This window comes from Piliocolobus tephrosceles, chromosome 2 (genome assembly GCF_002776525.5).
Source record: "Piliocolobus tephrosceles isolate RC106 chromosome 2, ASM277652v3, whole genome shotgun sequence".
NCBI lineage: Eukaryota > Metazoa > Chordata > Mammalia > Primates > Cercopithecidae > Piliocolobus > Piliocolobus tephrosceles.
The window spans coordinates 68,577,442-68,600,890 of NC_045435.1; the positions used below are offsets into that span (position 1 = coordinate 68,577,442).

The following is a 23,449-nucleotide window of genomic DNA, read 5'->3' on the forward strand; positions in this document are numbered from 1 at the left end:
TTGGTTACTGAAGCTTGTGCATTTGTCACGTATTTCTCGTGTCATGGTTTTTATCTCTGTCAGTTCGTTTATGGCCTTCTCTGCATTGATTTTTCTAGTTAGCCATTCTTCCATTCTTTTTTCAAGATTTTTAGTTTCTTTGCACTGGGTACGTAGTTCCTCCTTTAGCTCTGAGAAGTTTGATTGACTGAAGCCTTCTTCTCTCAATTCGTCAAAGTCATTCTCTGTCCAGCTTTGATCTGTTGCTGGTGATGAGTTGCATTCCTTTGGAGGGGGAGATGCGCTCTGATTTTTTTAATTTTTTGAATGTCCAGCTTTTCTGCCCTGCTTTTTCCCCGTCTTTGTGGTTTTATCTGCCTTTGGTCTTTGATGTTGGTGACGTACTGATGGGGTTTTGGTGTGGGTGTCCTTTCTGTTTGTTAGTTTTCCTTCTAACAGTCAGGACCCTCAGCTGTGGGTCTGCTGAAGATTGCTTGAGTTTCACTCCAGACCCTGTTTGCCTGGGTATCAGCAGCGGAGGCTGCAGAAGATAGAATATTGCTGTACAGCGAATGCTGCTGTCTGATTCTTGCTCTGGAAGCTTTGTCTCAGGAGTGTACCCCGCCATGTGAGGTGTGAGGTGCCAGTCTGCATCTAGTGGGGGATGTCCCCCAGTTAGGCTACTCGGGTCAGGGACCCACTTCAGCAGGCAGACTGTCCATTCTCAGATCTCAACCTCCATGCCAGGAGATCCACTGCTTTCTTCAAAGCTGTCAGACAGGGTCATTCACATCTGCAGAGGTTTCTGCTGCTTTTTTTTTTGCTATGCCCTGTCCCCAGAGGTGGAGTCTACAGAGACAGGCAGGCCTCCTTGAGCTGTGGTGGGCTCCACCCAGTTCGAGCTTCCTGGAGGCTTGGTTTACCTACTTAAGTCTCAGCAATGGCAGGTGCCCCTCCCCCAGCCTCACTGCTGCCTTGCAGTTAGATCTCAGACTGCTGCACTAGCAATGAGGGAGGCTCCATGGGCATGGGACCCTCCCGGCCAGGTGTGGGATATAATCTCCTGGTGTGCCATTTGCTAAGACCCTTGGTAAAGCGCAGTGTTAGGGTGGGAGTTACTGGATTTTCCAGGTGTTGTGTGTCTCAGTTTCTAAAGGGATTCCCTTCCCCCTTGCGCTTCCCAGTGAGGCAATGCCTTGCCCTGCTTCAGCTCTCGCTGGTTGGGCTGCACCAGCTGACCAGCACCGATTGTCTGGCACTCCCCAGTGAGCTGAACCCAGTACCTCAGTTGAAAATGCAGAAATCGCCCATCTTCCGTGTCACTCGTGCTGGGAGTTGGAGGCTGGAGCTGTTCCTATTCGGCCATCTTGCTCACACCCGAAGTGAGTATTCTTAATCACCTACTTTAAAGATAAGAAAAACATATAGAAATTAAGCAATGTACATAATTCACTTTTAATGCATTAACAGGTCGGGATTTAAGTTTATAACACCACTTTAAAAAATAATAATTTATTTTATAACAGATTCAGTGTACATGTGATTGTCACTGATTATTATAACCTACAAGGATGGAGAGATGTATAAACTTTGACTAAATTGAGTCCTCTAAACGTCATATATACAAAAAATCCGTAGCTGGATTCTCTTGAAAAATTCTACGTCAATCATTTCCAATCAGGAACGTCTCAATTGGTCCCATGGTTATAACACTGTAGAATTATATAATTGCAAAAAAAATTTGTAAACAAAATCACATTGTGGATGTGCTAACTGGGGCAGTTCACCTTTAAAGGAGCCCTAAAATTAATGATTTCATAAAATAACAACCAAAACATAATTACACTTCTAAGCTATACCATAAATTAATACTTTTATGTATCAAATTTTCTCAATGATAATACATTACATTTTGTATTAAGAAAATTTTATTTTTAAAAGCAATTTTAGATTTATAGGAAAATTGAGCAGCTGGTACTAAAAGTTTTAATAATATCCTCTCTACCCAGTCTTTGCACACTGTTACCCCGGATTATTCATCTTTCACTAGTATGGTACATTTGTCATAATTAATAAAGCAATACTGATACATTGTTATTAACTGATTTCATTCTTTATTCAGATTTCCTGAGTTGTTACCTAATATCCTTTTTTCTGTTCCAGGATTTCATCCAGTATATCATACTAAATTTAGTTGGCCTCTCTATTTAGACTCCTCTTGGGGAGGACATTGTCTTTCTTGCTCTACTTGTTCCAGTTTCAGCCTTTGGGAGCTCTTTCAGTAGACTTCTTTGTTCCTTTGACATATTGTTACCAATGTTACTTATTTTTAATGCACTTGTTTACTTTCTGGCCCTACAAGATGCTCCAGGATTATCTTGTATATTTTCTACTTCTGGCTTAGAATCAGCTATTTCTCCAGGGAGTCTTTGTTCCTTTTATTATAAAATGGCATTTAAAAATCAACATTTGGCTGGGTGCAGTGGCTCATGCTTGTAATCTCAACACTTTGGGAGGCCGAGGCAGGTGGATTACCTGAGGTCAGGAGTTTGAGACCAGCCTAGCCAACATGGTGAAACTCAGTCTCTACTAAAAATACAAAACTTAGCTGGCTGTGGTGGTGGGTGCCTATATTCCCAGCTACTTGGGAAGCTTAGGCAGGAGAATCATTGAACCCGGGAGGCGGAGGTTGCAGTGAGCCAAGATCACATCATTGCACTCCAGACTGGGTGACAAGAGTGAAACCCTGTCTCCAAAAAACAAACAAACAAACAAACAAACAAAACAAAAAAACAGGCCAAATAGGAGCAGATCTGGTCTACAGTTCCCAGTGAGATCAATGTAGAAGATGGGTGATTTCCACATTTCCAACTGAGGTACCTGGCTCATCTCATCGGGACTGGTTAGACAGTGGGCACAGCCCACGAAAGGCAAGCCAAAGCAGGGTTGGGGGTCACTTCACCCGGAAAGTGCAAGGGGTCAGGGAACTCCCTCCCCTAGCCAAGGGAAGCCATGAGGGAATGTGCCTTGAGGAACTGTTCACTCCGGCCCAGACACTATGCTTTTCCCACAGTCTTCACAACTCACAGACCAGGAGATTCCTTCAGGTGCCTACACCACCAGGGCCCCGGGTTTCAAGCACAAAGCTGGTCGACAGTTTGGGCAGACACCAAGCTAACTGCAGGAGTTTTTTTTCATACCCCAGTGGTGCCAGGAATGCCACTGGGACAGAACCATTCACTCCCCTGGAAAGGAGGATGAAGCCAGGGAGCCAAGTGGTCTAGCTCAGTGGATCCCACCCTGACAGAATCCAGCAAGCTAAGATTCACTGGCTTGAAATTCTCACTGCCAGCACAACAGTCTGAAGTTGCCCTGGGACACTTGAGCTTGGTGTGGGGGTTGAGGTAAAAGCCATTACTAAGGCTTGAGTAACGGAGCTGACAAAAATTTTGAACTGACCAGAGCCCACCACAGCTCGGCAAAGCTGCTGTAGCCAGACTGTCTCTCTAAGTTCCTCCTCTCTGGGCAAAGCCTCCAAGAAATATGGGACTATGTGAAAAGACCAAACCTACATTGGATTGGTGCACCTGAAAGTGATGGGGAGAATGGAACCAAGTTGGAAAACACTCTTCAGGATATTATCCAGGAGAACTTCCCCAACCTAGCAAGACAGGCCAACATTCAAATTCAGGAAATACAGAGAACACCACAAAGACACCCCTCAAGAGGAGCAACCCCAAGACACATAATCGTCAGATACACTGAAGTTGAAATGAAGGAAAAAATGTTAAGGGAAGCCAGGGAGAAAGGTCAGGTTACCCACAAAGGGAAGCCCATCAGACTAACAGCAGATCTCTCGGCAGAAACTCTACAAGCCAGAAGAGAGTGAGGGCCAATATTCAACATTCTTAAAGAAAAGAATTTTCAACCCAGAATTTCATATCCAACAAAACTAAGCTTCATAAGCAAAGGAAAAATAAAATCCTTTACAGACAAGCAAATGCTGAGACATTTTATCACCACCAGCCCTGCCTTACAAGACTTACTGAAGGAAGCACAAGATATGGAAAGGAAAAACCAGTACCAGCCAGTACAAAAACATACCAAATTGTAAAACCATCACACTAAATATGGAAAGTAAAAACTGGTACCAACCACCACAAAAACATACCAAATTGTAAAGACCATTGACATTATGAAGATACTGCATCAACTAACAGGCAAAACCACCAGCTAGGATCATGATGACAGGATCAAATTCACACAAAACGATATTAACCTTAAATGTAAATGGGCTAAATACCCCAATTAAAAGACACAGACTGGCAAATGGGATAAAGAGTCAAGACCCATCAGTGTGCTGTATTTAAGAGACCCATCTCACATCTAAAGACATAATATATGCTCAAAATAAAGGGATGAGGGAAGATTTACCAAGCAAATATAAAGCAAAAAAAAAAAAAAAAAAGCATGGCTTGCAATCCTAGTCTTGGATAAAACAGATTTTAAACCAACAAAGATCAAAAGAGACAAAGAATGGCATTACATAATGGTAAAGGAATCAATGCAACAATAAGAGCTAACTATTCTAAATATATATGCACCCAATACAGGAGCACCCAGATTCATAAAGCAAGCTCTTAGAGACCTACAGAGAGACTTAGACTCCCACACAATAACAGTGGGAGACTTTAACACCCCAATGTCAATATTAGACAGATCAATGAGACAGAAAATTAACAAGGATATTCAGGACTTGAACTCAGCTCTGGACCAAGGAGACCTAATAGACATCTATAGAACTCTCCACCCCAAATCAGCAGAATATACATTCTTCTCAGTACCACATTTCACTTATTCTAAAATTGACCACATAATTAGAAATAAAACACTCCTCAGAAAATCCAAAAGAACAGAAATCCTAACAGTCTCTCAAACCACAGGGCAATCAAATTAGAACTCACGATTAAGAAACTCCCTCAAAACAGCACAACTACATGGAAACTGAAAACCTTTCTCCTGAATGACACCTGGGTAAATAACAAAATTAAGGCAGAAGTAAATTAGTTCTTTGAAACCAATGAGAACAAAGACACAATGTACCAGAATCTCTGGGACATAGCTAAAGCAGTTTTCAGAGGGAAATTTATAGCATTAAATGCCCACAGTAGAAAGCAAGAAAGATCTAAAATTGACACCCTAACATCACAATTAAAAGAACTAGAGAAGCAAGAGCAAACAAATTCAAAAGCTAGCAGAAGATAAGAAATAACTAAGATCAGAGCAGAACTGAAGGAGATGGGGACATGAAATACCCTTCAAAAAAATCGATGCATCCAGGAGCTGGTTTTTTGAAAAGATTAGCAATATAGATAAACTGTTAGCCAGACTAATAAAGAAGAAAAGAGAGAAGAATCAAATAGACACAATAAGATAATGATAAAGGGAAGATGACCACTGATCCCACAGAAATACAAGCTACCATCAGAGAACACTATAAACACTTCTATGCAAATAAACTAGAAAATCTAGAAGAAATTGATAAATTCCTAGACATATACACCCTCCAAGACTAAACTAGGAAGAAGTCAAACCCTTGAATAGACCAATAACAAGTTCTGGTATTGAGGCAGTAATTAATAGCCTAACAGCCGAAAAAAGCCCAGGACCAGACAGATTCACAACCATTCTCCCAGAGGTAAAAAGAGGAGCTGGTACCATTCCTCCTGAAACTATCCAAACAGAAAAAAGGGACTCCTCCTTAACTCATTTTATGAGGCTAGCATCATTCTGATATCAAAACCTGGAAGAGACACAAGAAAAAAGGAAAATTTCAGGCCAATTTCCCTGATGAAGATCGGTGCGAAATCTCAATAAAATACTGGCAAACCGAATCCAGCAGCACATCAGAAAGCTTATACTCCACTATCAAGTCAGCTTCACCCCTGGGATGCAAGCCTGGTTCAACATATGCAAATCAATAAACGTAATCCATCACATAAACAAAACTGATGACAAAAACCACATGATTATCTCAATAGATGCAGAAAGGGCCTTTGATAAAATTCAGCACCCCTTCATGCAAAAAACTCTCAGTAAACTAGGTATTGATGGAACATATCTCAAAATAATGAGAGTTATTTATAACAAACCCACAGCCAATATCATACTGAATGGGCAAGAACTGGAAGCATTCATTTGAAAACCGGCACAGGAAAAGAGTGCCCTTTCTCACTTCTCCTATTCACCCTTTCTCACCTCTCCTATTCACCATATCTAGGGTAATCAGGCAAGAGAAGGAAACAAAGGTTTTCAAATAGAAAGAGAGGAAGTTAAATTGTCTCTGTTTGCAGATGACATGATTGTAGATTTAGAAAACCCCATCATCTCAGCCCATAATCTCCCTAAGTTGATAAGCAACTTCAGCACAGTCTCAGATACAAAATCAATGTGCAAAACTCACAAGCATTTTTATGCACCAATAATAGACAAACAGGGCCAAATCATGTGTGAACTCCCATTCACAATTGCTTCAAAGAGAATAAAAAACTAGGAATACAACTTATAAGGGATGTGAAGGACCTCTTCAAGGAGAACTACAAACCACTGCTCAAGGCAATAAGAGAGGACACAAACAAATGTAAAAATATTTCATGCTCACAGATAGGAAGAATCAATATCATCAAAACGGCCATACTGCCCAAAGTAATTTATAGATTCAATGCTATACCCATCAAGCTACCACTGACTTTCTTCACAGAATTAGAAAAAACTACTTTAAATTTCATATGGAACCAAAAACGAGCGTGCATAGCCAAGACAATCCTAAGCAAAAAGAAGAAAGCTGGAGGCATCACGCCACCTGACTTCAAACTGTTCTACAAGGTTACAGTAACCAAAGCAACATGGTACTGGTACCAAAACAGAGATATAGACCAATGGAACAGAACGGAGGCCTCAGAAATAATACCACACATCTACAACCATCTGATCTTTGACAAACCTGACAAATAAAAGTAATGGGGAAAGTGTTCCCTATTTAATGAATGGTTTTGGGAAAACTGGCTAGCTACATGCGGAAAACTGATACTGAACCCCTTCCTTAGACCTTATGCAAAAACTAACTCAAGATTGATTAAAGACTTAAATGTGAGACCTAAAACTATACAAACCTAGAAGAAAACCTAGGCAATACCATTCAGGACATAGGCATGGGCAAAGACTTCATGACTAAAACACCAAAAGCAATGCAACAAAAGTCAAAATTGACAAATGGGATATAATTAAACTAAAGATTTTCTGTACAGCAAAAGAAACTATCATCAGAGGGAGCAGACAACTTACAGAATGGGAGAGAATTTTTGCAATCTATCCATCTGCCAAAGGGCTAATATCCGGATTCTATAAAGAACCTAAACAAAATTACAAGAAAAAAAACAACCCCATCAGAAAGTGGGCAAAGGATATAAACAGACACTTCTCAAAAGAAGACATTTATGTGGCCAACAAACATGAAAAAAGCTCATCATCACTGGTCATTAGAGAAAAGCAAATCAAAACCACAGTGAGATACCATCTCATGCCAATTAAAATGGTAATCATGAAAAAGTCAGGAAACAACAGATGCTGGAGAGGGTGTGGAGAAATAGGAATGCTTTTACACTGTTGGTGGGTGTGTAAATTAGTTCAACCATTGTGGAAGACAGTGCGGCAATTCCTCAAGGATCTAGAACCAGAAATACCATCTGACCCAGCAATCCCATCACTGGGTATATACCCAAAGGATTATAAATCATTGTACTATAAAGACACATGCCCATGTATATTTATTGCAGCACTGTTCACAGTAACAAGGACTCAGAATCAACCCAAATGCCCATCAGTGATAGACTGGATAAAGAAAATGTGGCACATATACACCATGGAATACTATGCAGCCATAAAAAAGGATGAGTTCATGTCCTTTGCAGGGACATGGATGAAGCTGGAAACCATCATTCTCAGCAAATTAACACAGGAACAGAAATCCAGACATTGCATGTTCTCACTCATAAATGGGAGTTGAAAAAAGAGAACAAATGGACACAGGCAGGGCCCATTGGCAGGTAGGGAACTAGGGGAGGCATAACATTAGGAGAAATACCTAATATAGATGACCGGTTGATGGGTGCAGCAAACCACCATGGCATGTGTATACCTATGTTACAAACCTGCATATTCTGCACATGTATCTCAGAACTTAAAGTATAATAAAAAAGAAAAGAAAATCAACAGGCCCGGGCTGGTGACTCATACCTGTAATCCCAGCACCTTGGGAGGCCAAGGCAGGCAGATCACAAGGTCAGGAGTTCAAAATAAGCCTGACCAACATGGTGAAACCCCATCTCTACTAAAAATACAAAAATTAGCCAGGCGTGGTGGCGAGTGCCTGTAAACACTGCTACTCCGGTGGCTGAGGCAACAGAATTGCTTAAACCCAGGGGGCAGAGGTTGCAGCGAGCCAAGATCTCGCCACTGCACTCCAGCATTTGAGTACCAAGTGTACCCATAGTTACCAGGGTGTTATTTATTTTGGGTGTGTCATGGTTGTGCTTTTGTGTATTTACATAAACATCCTTGAATATTTCTATATATAACCACCTGTATCTATATTAAGTTAAACATGAGTTCTCCCTCATGTCTACAGCTGTAATGATTACCACATGGATTATTCAAGACTCTTCCCCTAGTTGATCTGTAAATTTCCACACCAACTGTGAGAAATGTAACTCCCAATGTTTGCCATTTATAGGCTTAATTGTTCAATTCCCGTATATATGTATCACAGTATAAGAACTGTTAACCAGAATCCAATGAGAAATAATTTTTATCAGCTAGAGTACAGTGCTTTTGTGCAGCTCATTTTGCCTTTAGTCTGACAGATTCCATTCATTTTCAAAGATATTTATGTTAAGACCTTTTTCTCTCTCCACCTTACTAAGGTTATCTCATACTTTGTAATGCAGTGAATTTCTTCTGTAAAGTCTGCATTGCTCCTGGAATCCCTTGACCTTCTAAATTATTTTCTAAAATTTGCCTGCATTATGGTAATTCTTTGTGTCAAAAAACTTATATTGCTTTTGGCAAATGCATAATGTTGCCAAAATGTCCATCATTACAATATTTCACAGAATCATTTCACAGCTCCTCAGATGCCCTGTGCTTAACCTAATCTTCCCTTTCCCTGAACGCCAGGCAAAAACTGATCTTTTTTTATTTTTTTAGACGGAGTCTTGCTCTGTGGCCCCGGCTGGAGTGCAGTGGCTGGATCTCAGCTCACTGCAAGCTCCGCCTCCCGGGTTTACGCCATTCTCCTGCCTCAGCCTCCGGAGTAGCTGGGACTACAGGCGCCCGCCACCTCGCCTGGCTAGATTTTTTGTATTTGTAGTAGAGACGGGGTTTCGCCGTGTTAGCCAGGATGGTCTCGATCTCCTGACCTCGTGATCCGCCCGTCTCGGCCTCCCAAAGTGCTGGGATTACAGTTTTGCTTCTTTCCAAAATGTCATCTAATTGAAACCATACAGCATGTAGCCTTTTCACACTGGCTGCTTTCATGTAACAATATGCATTTGAGTTTCCTCCATGTCTTTTCATGATTTGAAAGCTCATTTCTTTTTACTGCTGAATAATATTCCATTTTACAGGTATTTTATAGTTTATTCATTCATCTATTGAAAGACATCTTGGTTGTTTTCCATTTTGGTAACTACCAAGTAAAATAAACCTGCTATAAACATTTGTGTTCAGGATTTTTTTGTAGACATAATTTTTCAGTGTAATTGAGTATACACAGAGGAACACAAATGCAGATTATAATGCAAGGCTATGCTTAGCTTTGTAAGAAACAGACAAAATGTCTTCTAAAGTGGCTGCACCCTTTTATAGTCACATTTGAAAACTGAATGAATGAGAGTTTCTCTTGCATTGCATTCTCAACAGCATTGGTTGTTGTCAGTAATTTGGATTTTGGCCATTCTAATGGTGTAGTTGTTTCTCATTGTTGTTTTAATTTACTATTCTCTAATAACATAAGATGTTGAGCATCTTTTCATATGCTTATATGCCATTTGTATATCTTATTTGGTGAGATGAATGTTCAGATCTTTTGCTCATTACAGAGAATTATTTAAATGCCTTGGTGTCATTTGGATTTAGCTCCTTTACTGGATACGTGTTTAAAATATTTTCTCTCATTCTGTGGCTTATCTTCTCATTTACTTAGCAATATCTTTCACATAACAGTTTTTAAATTTAATTAAGTTCAATTTTTTTAAATTTTTTTCTTTGATGGATCATGATTTGATCAAACCCAAGGTCACCTAGATTTTATCCTATGTTACCTTATGGAAGTTTTCCAGTTTTTGTTTTACATTTAGAAATAAGGTCCATTTTAAATTAATTTTTGTGAAAAGCATAAGGTATATGTCCAGATTCATTTTTGCATGTACATATACATTTTTTGGTGATTATTTGTTGAAAAGACTGTCTTTTCTCAATTGAATTTATTTTGCTCTGTCAAGGATCAGTTGACTATATTTGGGAGTGTCCATGTCTGGGCTCTCTCCTCTTTTCTATTAATCCACTTGTCTATTCTTTTACGAATACCTCACTGTCTTAATTACTGTAGCTTTATAGTACTACTTGAAATTGAGTAGTGTCAGTTCTCCAACTTAGTCCTTCTTTGTCAGTATTATGTAGACTATTCTGGGTCTCTTGCATTTCCATATAAATTTTAAAATCATCCTTTGAGATGAAGCTAAAAAATAGAATAAATTTGTCAATAACCACAAAATAACTTGCTGAGAATTTATTAGAATTGCATTAAATGTATACATCAATTCATGAAGAATTTATAACTCAATATTATTGAGTCTACCTATCCATGAAAGTGGTACATCTCCATTTATTTAGATCTTCCTTTATTTATTTCATCAGACTTAACATTTTCCATATACATAGTATATATCCTACATATATTTTGTTAATGATATTTCATTTTTGCTGGGGGAAGGAGTGAAAATTGTATTTTGTTTTCAACTTCAATTTTCACTTGTTCACTGGTGGTACATGAAAAGACAATTGACTTCTATTAACCTTGCATCCTGCAACCTTGCTATAATCACATATTGCAGGAATTCTTTCAGTTTTCCTAAATAGATAATTATGTCATCTGTGAACAAAGGTAGTTTTCTTTTTTTCTTTCTAATCTGTATATATATTTTTTCTTGCCTTGTTGCACTAACTAGGGCATCCAGTAGGATGGTGAATAAGAGCGACAAAAGAAACAACCTTGTCTTGTTCCCAATAATAGAAGAAAAGTATATCATTTCTCACCATAAAATATCATGAAGGCCTATTTTTTAGATGTTCTAGATTAAGTTGAGGATTTTTTTATTCCTAGTTTTCTAAGACTTTTTCTCATAAATAGATGTTGGAGATGTTGGATTTTGTCAAACGCTTTTTCTGCATCAATTGACAGACTAATAAAATAGTTCTTTAGCCAGTTAATATAGTGTATCACATCAATTGATTTTGATTTTTAAATGTCAGATCAGTCTGGCATGCCTAAAATAAATTCCACTTACTGTGATGTACAACTATTTTTATGCATTTTGGATTCAATTAGCTAATATTTTATCGAAAATTTTTGTATCTATATTCATAAAATATATTAAGCTGTAGTTTTCATTTCTTGCAGCATATTTTCCCAGTCTTGATATTAAGATAATGCCTGCCTCCTTGAATGAGTTAGGAGGTATACCTCTTACTTCTATTTTCTAAAAGTGATTATAGAGAACTGATATTATTTCTTCCTTAAATGCTTAGTGGAATTCATCAGTGAAAGAATCTGGGCCAGATGCTTTCTTTTTTGAAAGATTAATAATGATTTATCAATTATTTAAGTAAATATAGATCTATTTAGGTAATGTATTTCTTTTCCCTAAGTTTTGATGGTTTATATCTTGGAATTGATCCATTTCATCTAAATTACCAAATGTGTCACTATACATTTGTTTGTGATATTTTTTATTATTTTTAATGTTTACGGAATCAATATTTGTAATTTGTGTCTTCTCCCTTTTTTACTTGGTTAGCCTGGCTATGGATTTATCAATTTTATTGATCTTTTAAAGGCATTGCCTTTTGGGTTTATTGACTTTCTCTCTTGACTTCGTGTTTTCAACTTTATTGATTTCTGCTCAAAGTTTTATGTCTTTTCTTGTGCTTACTTGAGGTTTAAATTGCTCTTCTCTCTTTACTTTCCTAAGGCATATTTCTATTATTGATTTTAGATCTTTCTTCTTTTCTAATATATGCATTTGCTGCTATAAATTTGCCTCTAAGCACTGCTTTTACAGCATTCCACGCATTAAAATATAAAAAATAAAAATAGGACTTGTAATGCAAAATACATCTGCAATCTCAGATTTTAAGAATATCTTAAGGTTTGAAACATTTATTTAAAGATACAACAGAAGGACTATTAGGAGACAAGAAACTGTGGGTGAAAAGAATTATCTTTTCTCTTTTTTTAAATCAACTTTTAAGTTCAAGGGTACAGGTGCAGGATGTGCATGTTTGTTACATAGGTAAACGTGTGCCATGGTGGTTTGCTGCACAGATCAACCCATCACCTAGGTATGAAGCCAAGCATCCACTAGCTACTCTTCTTGAGCATCCCATAAATTTTGATGTACATTTCATTTTGTTTAGTTCAAAATATTTTTAAATTTCCCTTGAGACTTCTTCTTTGACCTATGTGTTATATAAAAGTATGTTATTTAATCTCAAACTATTTGGGGATATTTGAGTTTTTTTCTCGTACTGATTTCTACTTAAATTTCAGTATAGTCTAAGAATACATGCAGTAAGACTTCTATTCTTTTAAATTTGTGAGGGTATGTTTTTCGGCCCAGGATGTGGTCTATTTTGGATAAAGTCCCAGATAAACTTGAGAGGAATATGTATTCTGCTATTAGTTGATTAACTATTCTGCTGTTACTTGAACAGTTAGATTCTGTTCATTGTTAGTGCTATTCAGTTGAACATTTTCCTGATTTTTGCTTGTTGAAATTAGCTGTTATTAATATAGGGATGTTGAGATCTCCAAACATAATATTAAATATTAAATTTGATTATTTCTTCTTGCAATTTTATAAATTTTTATCTCATGTATTTAGATGCTGTGTTGTTACCTGAATAACTTGTTAAGAATTATTATTTTTTTGAGTAATTGCCCCTTTCTCATTATTTAATGCCCATCTTTATCCTTAATAATTTTCCTTTTTTTTTTTTTTTTTTTTTTTTTTTTTGAGACAGGGTCTCATTCTGTCTCCCAGGCTGGAGTGCAGTGGCACAATCAAGGCTCAGTACAGACTTGACTTTCTGGGCTCAAGTGATTATCCCATTTCAGCTCCCTTCCACCCCACACTGGCCCCCACCACACACCCTCCCACCACCACGAGTAGCTGGAACTATAGGTATGTGCCACCACACCTAGATAATTTTTTATATTTTTTGAAGAGATGAGGTTTCACCATATTTCCCAGACTGGTCTTAAACTCCTGAGCTCAAGCAATCCATCTGCCTTGGCTTTGCAAAGTGCTGGGATTACAGGCATGAGCCACCATGGCCAGACTCTCCTTCACTTTAAATGGTAATTTCAATGGATATAGAATACTAAGTTAGTGGGATTTTTTTCTTTTATTTCTTTAAATATTTACTTCATTCTCTACTTGCTTGCATGATTTCTGACAAAAAGGTTTAAAATAGTTCTTAGTCTTGCCCCTCTACACTTATTCACTCCCTTGCCACCATGGCTTCTTTCAAAATTATTTGTCTTGGGTTTTCTCCCATGATATGCTTAGGCGTAGATTTTTGGTTTTTATTCCTGCCGGTGTTCTCTAAGATTCCTGGGTTTGCGGTTTGGTGTCTATCATTAATTTTGGAAACTTCTTGGCTATGATTACTTCAAGTACAATAGTTCCTCCTTATCCATAGTTTTGCTTTCTACACTTTCAGTTACCCATGAGTCACTGTGTTCTGAAAGTACTTAATGAAAAATTCCAGAAATAAACAATTCATAAGTTTTCTGTTGTGCTTGGTTCTGAGTATTGTCATAATTTTTCTATTTTATTCTATTGTTAATCTCTTCTTATGCCTAATTTATAAGTTAAACTTTATCATAGATACGTGCATGTAGGAAAAAACATAGTAAGTATATGTAGGGTTCGGTACTATCTGCATTTTCAGGCATCCACTGGAGGTCTTTGAATGTATCCCTCATGGATAAGAGGGAACTACTGTACTTCCTCTGCACTTCTCTGCTCCTTTCTCTCTTCTTCTTCCAGTACTTCAATTATACATGTTATATTATTGTAATTGTTCTTGGATATTGGAATGGAGGTTGTAGTCCTTTTTGTATTTCAATTTGCAATGTCTCCTTTGATGTACCTTTAAATTCATTGTTCTTTATTTCTTGTTTATGTTCAGTCTAGTAATGAGCTTATGAAAAGCATTCTTAATTTCTATTGCAGTGTTTTTAATTTCTGTCATTTTCTTCTGATTCTTTCTTAGAGTTTTTAGTATTCTGCTTACATTATTCATCTGCTCTTGCATACTTATACTTTTTCTATTACAGTCCTTAACATAACTAATCATAGTTATTTTTAATTATTTATTTGATTATTGCAAACATTGTTTCATATCAAAGTGTAGTTCAGATGCATACTTTGTCTCTTCTGACTGTGTTTTTCCTTTTCTTTTTGTATACCCTTATGATTTTTTGTTAAAAGTCAAACATGATGTATCAGATAATGAGAACTGAGGAAAATAGGTCTTCAGTATGAGGTTTTATGTCAATCCGTCCAGCTGATGGTTTGTGCTTCATGTTTTCCATAGCTATAGATGGCAGAGACTTTAGTTTCCTCAGCACCCTTGTTTTCTCCACATTGGATTTCCCTAAGAATTCCTTCTTAAATAGAGTCTGTGTTTTGTAACTCTTTCCATTCTAACCCATTGTGATTATTCTGGAGCTGTGTTGATGTGGTGGTAAGGTTTGGAGGAGGTCAGCATATCTCAGTCTTTTAGTGGGCTCAAGTCCTTGAGTTGGACTTCAGAAGTGTTTCTTAGTGTTTTTTTTTTTCCTTCCATTAGGTAATACAGGAAGACTAGAGAGGGATGTAGGGGGCTAACTGCCATTCTCCATGGTCAAATAAGATGCTGGTAAAGTTGTTTCCCTTGAGGAGCAAACCTTGGCTATGGAGAATGCTCTAGGATTATTTCAAAATGGTACTTTCCCCCAATTGACCAAAATATGAGAGATGTTTTCTAAGATCATCACCATGAAAATCTGGTGGGCTTCCTGAAGATAAAATCCAAGAAAGTGTGAGGGACCTCCTTCAGACTGGGCCTCCCCAAATTTTTACTCTCAAGCTAGTCCATAGTGAGCCTCCAGCAATTCATCCTACCAGTTTATGGCTTCAGTGGCACCTGCTCCACGTAACTTTATCTAGGCTATGATCTAACATTCCATTCATGAGATTTCTCCATTCTGTTGTGTGTAGATTTAGATTATTTATTCTTTCTGCTGTATAATTTTCAACTGTGTGAATATTAACACAACTTATTTATCCTACTCATTGTTGATGAACATTTCCAGTTTTTGTGTCTCACGACTAGTGATACCATGAACATTCTTGAACATGATTTCTGGTGAACATACACCCACATTTCTGTTGGATATACACCTGAAAGTAAAAATTCTGGGTTATAGGGGATGCATATACTGGGCTTTATTAGACACTCCCAAGTTGTTTTCCTAAGTGGATGTTCCTCAAATGATGTATAAGAGTTCCAACTACCCCACTTTCTCATCAGCACTGAGTATTTTCCAACTTAGTCATTTTAGTTATTCTGGTAGGGGTGGTGTAATATTGCATCGTGGTTTTAATCTGCATATCTCAGATGACTTATAAAGTTGAGCACCTTTTATTTCTGTTTATTGATCATTTTAATATATTCTCTTTTCTGAAGTGTCCAAGTCTTCTTCCCACTTTTCTACTGGGCTAGTGCTCTTTTTCTCATTGACTTTAAGAGTTCTTTATCTATTCCAAATGTATATTATTTTGAGAGGGAATATAGATATGTCAATATATTTTTTAATTTGTATTTTCATTGGCATACTGTTATTTAAAACTGTGACTTTCAAAAGAATGTGGTTTGGCTGAAACACTCAGTACAGGCCAGTAGCCTGTATATTCACTGTTCCACCAAAGAGAAGGCACATACTGTATGTCTTGGTTGAATTATGGTTAAGAATTCCTCTGACTCTCCAAACTAGGCCTTTGTTATTAACTATTAGGTTCATGCAAATATAATTGCAGTTTTTGCAATTACTTTTTTCCCCCATAAGTTATTGAGGTATAGGTGGTATTTGGTTACATGAGTAAGTTCTTTAGGGATGATTTGTGAGATTTTGGTGCACCCATCACCTGATTAGTATACACTGCAGCATATTTGTAGTCTTTTATATCTCGCCCACCTCCCACCCTTCCCCCCAACTTCCCAAAGTCCATTGTATCATTCTTATGCCTTTGCGTCCTCATAGCTTAGCTCCCACATATCTGTGAGAACATATGATGTTTGGTTTTCCATTCCTGAGTTACTTTACTTAGAATTATAGTCTCCAATCTCATTCAGGTCACTGCAAATGCTGTTAATTCATTCCTTTTTATGGCTGCATAGTATTCCATCATATATACATACCACAGTTTCTTTATCCACTCGTTGACTAATGGGCATTTGGGTTGGTACCACGATTTTGCTATTTTGAATTGTGCCACTATAAACGTGTATGCAAGTATCTTTTTTGAATAATGACTTCTTTTCCTCTGGGTAGATACCCAGTAGTGGGATTGATGGAGCAAATGGTAGTTATACTTTTAATTCTTTAAGGAATCTCCACACTGTTTTCCATAGTGGCTGTACTAATTTACATTCCCACCAGCAGTGTAGAAGTGTTCCCTGTTCACTGCATCCATGCTAACATCTACTGTTTCTTGATTTTTTTAAATTATGGCCATTCTTGCAGGAGTGAGGTGGTATCACATTGTAGTTTTGATTTGCATTTTCCTGATCATTCCTGATGTTGAGCATTTTTTCCTATGTTTGTTGGCCATTCGTATATCTTCTTTTGAGAACTGCCTATTCATATCCTTAGCCACTTTTTGATGAGATTTTTTTTTTTCTTACTGATTTGTTTGAGTTCATTGTAGATTCTGGATATTAGTACTTTGTCAGATGTATAGATTAGGAAGATTTTCTCCCACTCTGTCAGTTGTCTCTTTGCTCTGCTGACTGTTCCTTTTGGCATGCCAAAGCTCTTTAGTTTAACTAGGTCCCAGCTATTTGTCTTGGTTTTTATTGCATTTGTTTTCAGGTTCTTGGTCATGAAATCCTCGCCTAAGCCAACGCCCAGCCCTATACAAAAAATCAGCTCAAGATGGATTAAGGACTTAAACCTAAGACCTGAAACTATAAAAATTCTAGGAGATAATATTGCAATTATTTGTAAATGGCAAAAACTGCAATTACTTTTGCACGAACCTAACACAATTTTGTTAAGCACAAGCATGGAGTGGCAGCTCATCTCCCCTTCTCTGCTAGAACAGAGGAATTAGAGGGGAACAGATATTTAATTTGAAATGGACTGCATGGTTGAATTTTCTGCATTTTCAGTCTTCTTTATTTTGTTTTATCTGTTTACCTTTTAAAGTAGGTTGCATCAGAATGCACTGTATTGCCACTCATTGCTCCTGTGTCCACCAGAATCTCATGATCCTCAGGTTGGTTTCCAGTGATCTTTCAAAAGTCCACACAAAGAAACCAATGCATCACTGATTTCAATCATGGAAAGCAGCCAGGGGAGCTTCTATGTTCTCAGATTCTTCAAAGAATTGCCTAATCTTCTGAGAAACTCTCAAATTCTTCCTTTTCCCTACGTTATTATGAGAAAGCTGAAAAGGAAACACAGGAAGTGTAATCAGTGGGGAAACAATTATATTTTCCATTCTTCTGAAACCCATCCCCATTCCCAGGTAAAACATGTAAACATGGATCTGAGTCTTCCTGTCTCTACACAGTCTTGAAGTTAATTCGCCCTTAATGTTTATGCTGGTAGGGGATTCCATTTTCAATTTTGTAAAGTTAGCTAGGAGGCTGGGAGAAAAATGAAACTAATAAATCAGTTGAAATGGCAAATCTAAAATAAACATGCATTAACAGTTAAGACTGGCATAGTTCTGGTGGCGAGTGCGGCACATGGCGGCCCTAGGACATCTTGCCGGGGAGGCGGCAGCGTCCCCAGGCCCGGGTACTCCCCGTGCGTCCTGCAGACACCAGCTTCTTGGCCCGGTTTCCAGCACCCGGAATCCTTCCACTGCCTATCTCTGCCCAGGGCAATCCATGTGCAGTAACGCCAACTCCAGAGCGCACCAGTTAGGCGATGAAGGCAGCGCAGAGTCAAAAAAACAAAAGAATAAGAAGAAAACCTGGAACACGGCCTCTGTGGCAAATGGAGGCGAGAAGGCCTCAGAGAAACCTGCCCCAGAGGAAGTTCCCCTAAGCGCTGAGGCACAGGTGCAGCAGTTGGCTCAGGAATTGGCTTGATGTGTGGAGCAACTGGAACTGGGCCACAAGAGGCAAAAACCCACCCCGACACAGAAAGAGCAGGCTATTGGAGAAATCCGAACTCTGCGCAGCAAAAGAACGTCCCTGCCCCGGAAGAGGCAGCTGATGCACTCCCTGTTTGGAGACTACAGGGCTCAGATGGAAGCCGAATGGCGTGAGGCCCTGCGGGCTCACAGAGCGGCTGCTTATTCAGGAGTAGCCTGTAGATGGAGCCACCAGAAACAAGAGCCGAAAGGTCTGCAGGCCTCACCCTTTGTGGAGAGCCAAAGCCACCCTGGACACTCATGATGAAGAGTTTAGGTTCAGTTTCTTTTAGCTTCTCCCCCAACCTGGAACAATCCCTCTCCCTTGGGGTGGTGTAGGAGTTTGTTTTGAGTGCAGAGCCTTTCCAGGACTTCTGTTGGCAGAGAACCCTGAGGTTGGTCTGTCCCTGTCTGGTCCAAGGATTTGGAGCTGTTGTGAAGGTGTGAGACCATCAGATAGGCACAAGACCCCATTTGTTTTCTGATGAAGTGTTCTCTCTTTCAGAAGAGAGAGAGAGGTACATTTAGAAAATATACAATAAATTGGAGTGTTCAAGGTATTGTAGAAAGAATAGTGTACTCAGCCTTTAGGATTAGATTAAGTGGCTGTTGGTAACAGAGTAGTGGAGAAGATATATACTCGGACACTGGTTTTCACTTTTGAAAGGAATCCCTGTCAAACAGTTTAGTGCATAATGCTGTTATGTCACATTGCCCTAATCTCTGTTTTTGATAAAATTGGATAACGAGTGAAAGAGTGTGCTGACCACCTGTGTTGCAGGAAGTACAGAAGATTCAGGGGTCAGGTATCCCTGGGTCCAGTCCCTCGCCAGGGTCCTTTGTCCGTGTTGCCTTCATTCCTGAGCAGGTGTCATCCTCAGGGAATCAGCATGGCACCCACCAGGCCAGGCTCTGTTCTTAGGAGGAAGGAACTTCTTCCCCTAACAGTTCTGGCCTGAGACCTGGATTGAGCCTCAGCAGACTTCTTGTCTAAATGTTGGCCATGTCAGTCTCAGGCCCTATGTTGCATGGAATTGGGAATCTTCAGGTGACGTAAGCCTCATTGTGGCTTGATGTTTGCTGGGGTCTTCCAAACTCAGTTCCCAGACTAGATTGATACCTGGAGCCCAGCTGCCTACTCAGCATTTCCACTTGGGTGTTTCATAGGCATTTCAAACTTGACGTGTTTAAAACACTTGATTAGGCTCCGGTTTCTCTTTGGCTTCTGCTTTTCAGTGAATGGCATGACTGCCTGTCTAGTTGATTCAGCAGCAAGCCTGTGTCATCCTCAATTGCTGTCTCTCCAGCACTGTATACTTTTTTTTTTTTTTTTTTTTTTTTTTGAGAAGGAGCTTTGCTCTTGTCTCCCAGGCTGGAGTGCAATGGCGTGATCTCGGCTCACTGCAACCTCTGCCTCTAGGGATCAAGCGATTCTCCTGCCTCAGCCTCCCCAGTAACTGGGATTACAGGTGTGCACCACCATGCCCGGCCAATTTTGTATTTTTAATAGAGATGGGGTTTCTCCGTGTTGGTCAGGCTGGTCTCAAACTCCTGACCTCATGTTATCCACCCACCTGGGCCTCCCAAAGTGCTGGGATTACATATATACTTTTAATACTTCGACTGGCATATCAGCTCTGTCTTCAAAATAAATATTGAATATTTCAAAAAAAAAATAGTTAAGACCATACTCATCTAAGGATTGCTGAGAATTATTGGCTGGCCATGGTGGCTCACACCTGTAATCCTGGCACTCTGTGAGGCCAAGGCAAGTGGATCACCTGAGTTCAGGAGCACAAGACCTGCCTGTCCAACATGATGAAATCCCGTCTTTACTAAAAATACAAAAATTAGCCATGTATGGTGGTGCACACCTGTAATCCCAGCTACTCAGGAGGCTGAGGCATGAGAATCGCTTGAACTTAGGAGACAGAGGTTGCAGTGAGCCGAGATCATGCCACTGCACTCCAGCCTGGGCAACAGAGTGAGACTCTGTCTCAAAAAAGAAAAAAAGAAGTATTAATATATTTGATTGTTTATGAATCAGAAACACAGAAAGGTTAAGAGATCATATAATGCACACAAAATATTTGATTAACCATTTTGCCGATTTGCAAATAAATCTTACACCCATAACAAAAGGTATTCACTGATACATACAAATAGTTAAGTTTGAATTTGCTGTCCACGAAAGAAAGAAAACAAATCAGAGAAGTGACTTTAAACACATTTAGCATGGGAACCCAGTTCAATTCTCCTTCTCAACATGTTGCCATTAAGTCTTAAAATCAACTAGAGTGAATTTTTGCGAATGATCTGACCAGGTATTTTGAAGGAAGTGAGGCTTGAAGGATTTAAATACTAAATATTCACCTTTTTCTTATCCATACTGCCCAACAACCAGATAGTAAACAATTACATAAACCTCTTAAAATGTTTTTGAAGGTTGATACATCCTATGGAAATGAACATTACTCATATAGTGATACTGATACTGTCTGTAATCTGTCAGGTATGTCAAAGCACCTTGCTTTACCTTGGTAAGAGGAAAACGAGATGGTCAGATTGCAAAACCCATCGACTTTGATATTTGATCTTGTCTAGACGGTTGATTTCCCTTCCTTTTAAGGACAGTAGCCAACTGCTTTGCTTCAATAATTTGATGCCAGGGCATTTTTAAGATGCCATGCTCTCCTGCTATTCCTTACTATCCCAAACATCTATCTTTCTACTTTCTTTATGACTTGGTAACTCAGTAGGCTTAGTTATGCTTAGTTTCATCAAAATTTCTCAAGACCAAGAACCAGGAGGGCTCACCAGCTTACTACTGTCTGTGAATTAATTAGAAAAATGTTAACTAAATTTTAAGTCTCTAAAATAGTTGCACAATGTGGATTTGTTGTAATAGCGTTTGAAAGCAGTTGTGTTGTCTAAACTTGAACACTAGTTTTTCAAAACTTGACATAATTAAAGTTTATAATAAATAGATTCAAGATAGTATGGCCAACACTTTTTAAGAAAAGGGGGAAAAGGTGGAGCTGCAAAGAGCAATGAGCGAATCAGAGGTGTATGATACTGACAAAAATGGTGATAATATCACCACCTACACATTTGTATAAATTTCATTTTATATCAATTATACCAATAGACTAACCCTGTGGGGTTACAATCAGCAAATAGTATTATACCCATTTTAGAAAAGGAGGCATTAGATGATTGGAGTGAATTCTTTTTAACAACCGAGCTAGGTCTAGAATCAGAGTCTATAACTTCTTAGTCTATGTATATAGCAATGAAAACATGTCAAAGCAAAAACGAAACCTCCAGAGAATTCAGATTGACTTTTGGAAACAAAATAATGTTTATTTATTTCCAATGAATTTGTTATAATACCATTTAGAGTTACTATTTGTTTCCTTTTACTCCATGCACTATTCTAGTGAATCCATTTAAAATGTACAACAGTCCTATGAAATAGAAACTATTATTTCCATATTTCAGATAAGTTGCCAAAAGTTACATCTGGTAATCACTAAAGGAATCATTATCAATATCTTATCAACAAACATATAAACTAAAAAAAAATTGCTAAAGAACTTAGTGCCAAGAACTTGATTATTAATTACACACTACAATAAAAAAGAGCAAGGGCTACTTGAAGAAATGGTTGAATCTTGGGCTGGGCCAGGATATATGATGAAACTGGAGCCTCTTGTAGTGCCAGAAACTAAAGAAATATCTGTAAAAAAGGAAAAATAAATCCCACAATAATAGAGGTACGTCAAAACAACACGGCGGTCAGACAAAAGACCTTCAATGGCTAAAACTGACATAATTTAGCAAAAAAATAATATAATATTGGGTTGTAACCTAAGGATATAACAAATGTCCATGAGTTCATACTGCCATAAATAAATGATTGTCAGGTGCAGTGGTGCACGCCCCTAGTCCCACCTGCTCAGAAGGCTGAGACAGGAGGATTACTTGAGGCCAGGAGTTTGAGACTCATCTAGGCAACATAGCAAGGTCTCAAATCTAAAATAATAATAATAGATTGAATAAATAAATTGGAAAAATAGACAAATCTCCTGGGCAGAAAGATTTCAAGTATTTAATGTAGTTACTCTGCTCTCAAGGAGGTGGAGCTCTCCTTAAGTACGGCCTGTGCATAGTGACCTCCTACAAAAGAATATAGTATGGAAAGTGGGGAAAAGTAACTTTACAGTGGAGAAATCTGACAAATGCTATCTCAGTCAAGTGGTCAATGTCAACATCATCAGTAATAAATCATGTTGATGGCATGGTATCTTTGCTGTAATGTGATAAAAAGGACTCTTTACATCTGTGATCTTTCTTCTGAAGATCCATAGTCCCAATTCAATCATGAGCAATTCATTAGTCAAAGCTCAGTAGAGGGATATCCTAAAAAACACCTGTCCAGTACCACTCAAAACACTCAAGACCCTTAAAATTTTGGCTCTGAAACTGTCCCTACAAAAAGAAACCTTAGGCAGCATGACAACAATATGAAATGTGGTTTCTGGGATGGGATCCTGGAACAGAGAAAGGGCATTAGGTAAAAACTGAGGCAATCTGAATAAAGTATAGAATTTAGTTAATAATAATATATCATCAATACTGGTTCATTAATTGTGACAAATGTACCATACTAATGTCAGAAGCTAATTATAGGGAGAAGCAACTTTCCCTATCTTTGT

General features: G+C 38.4%; 1 pseudogene; it reads left to right on the forward strand.

The window, feature by feature from the left end:
* Nucleotides 1-18,339: 18,339 nt before the first annotated feature.
* On the forward strand, nucleotides 18,340-19,024 carry LOC111532620 (annotated as a pseudogene).
* The last annotated feature ends 4,425 nt before the right edge of the window (nucleotides 19,025-23,449 follow it).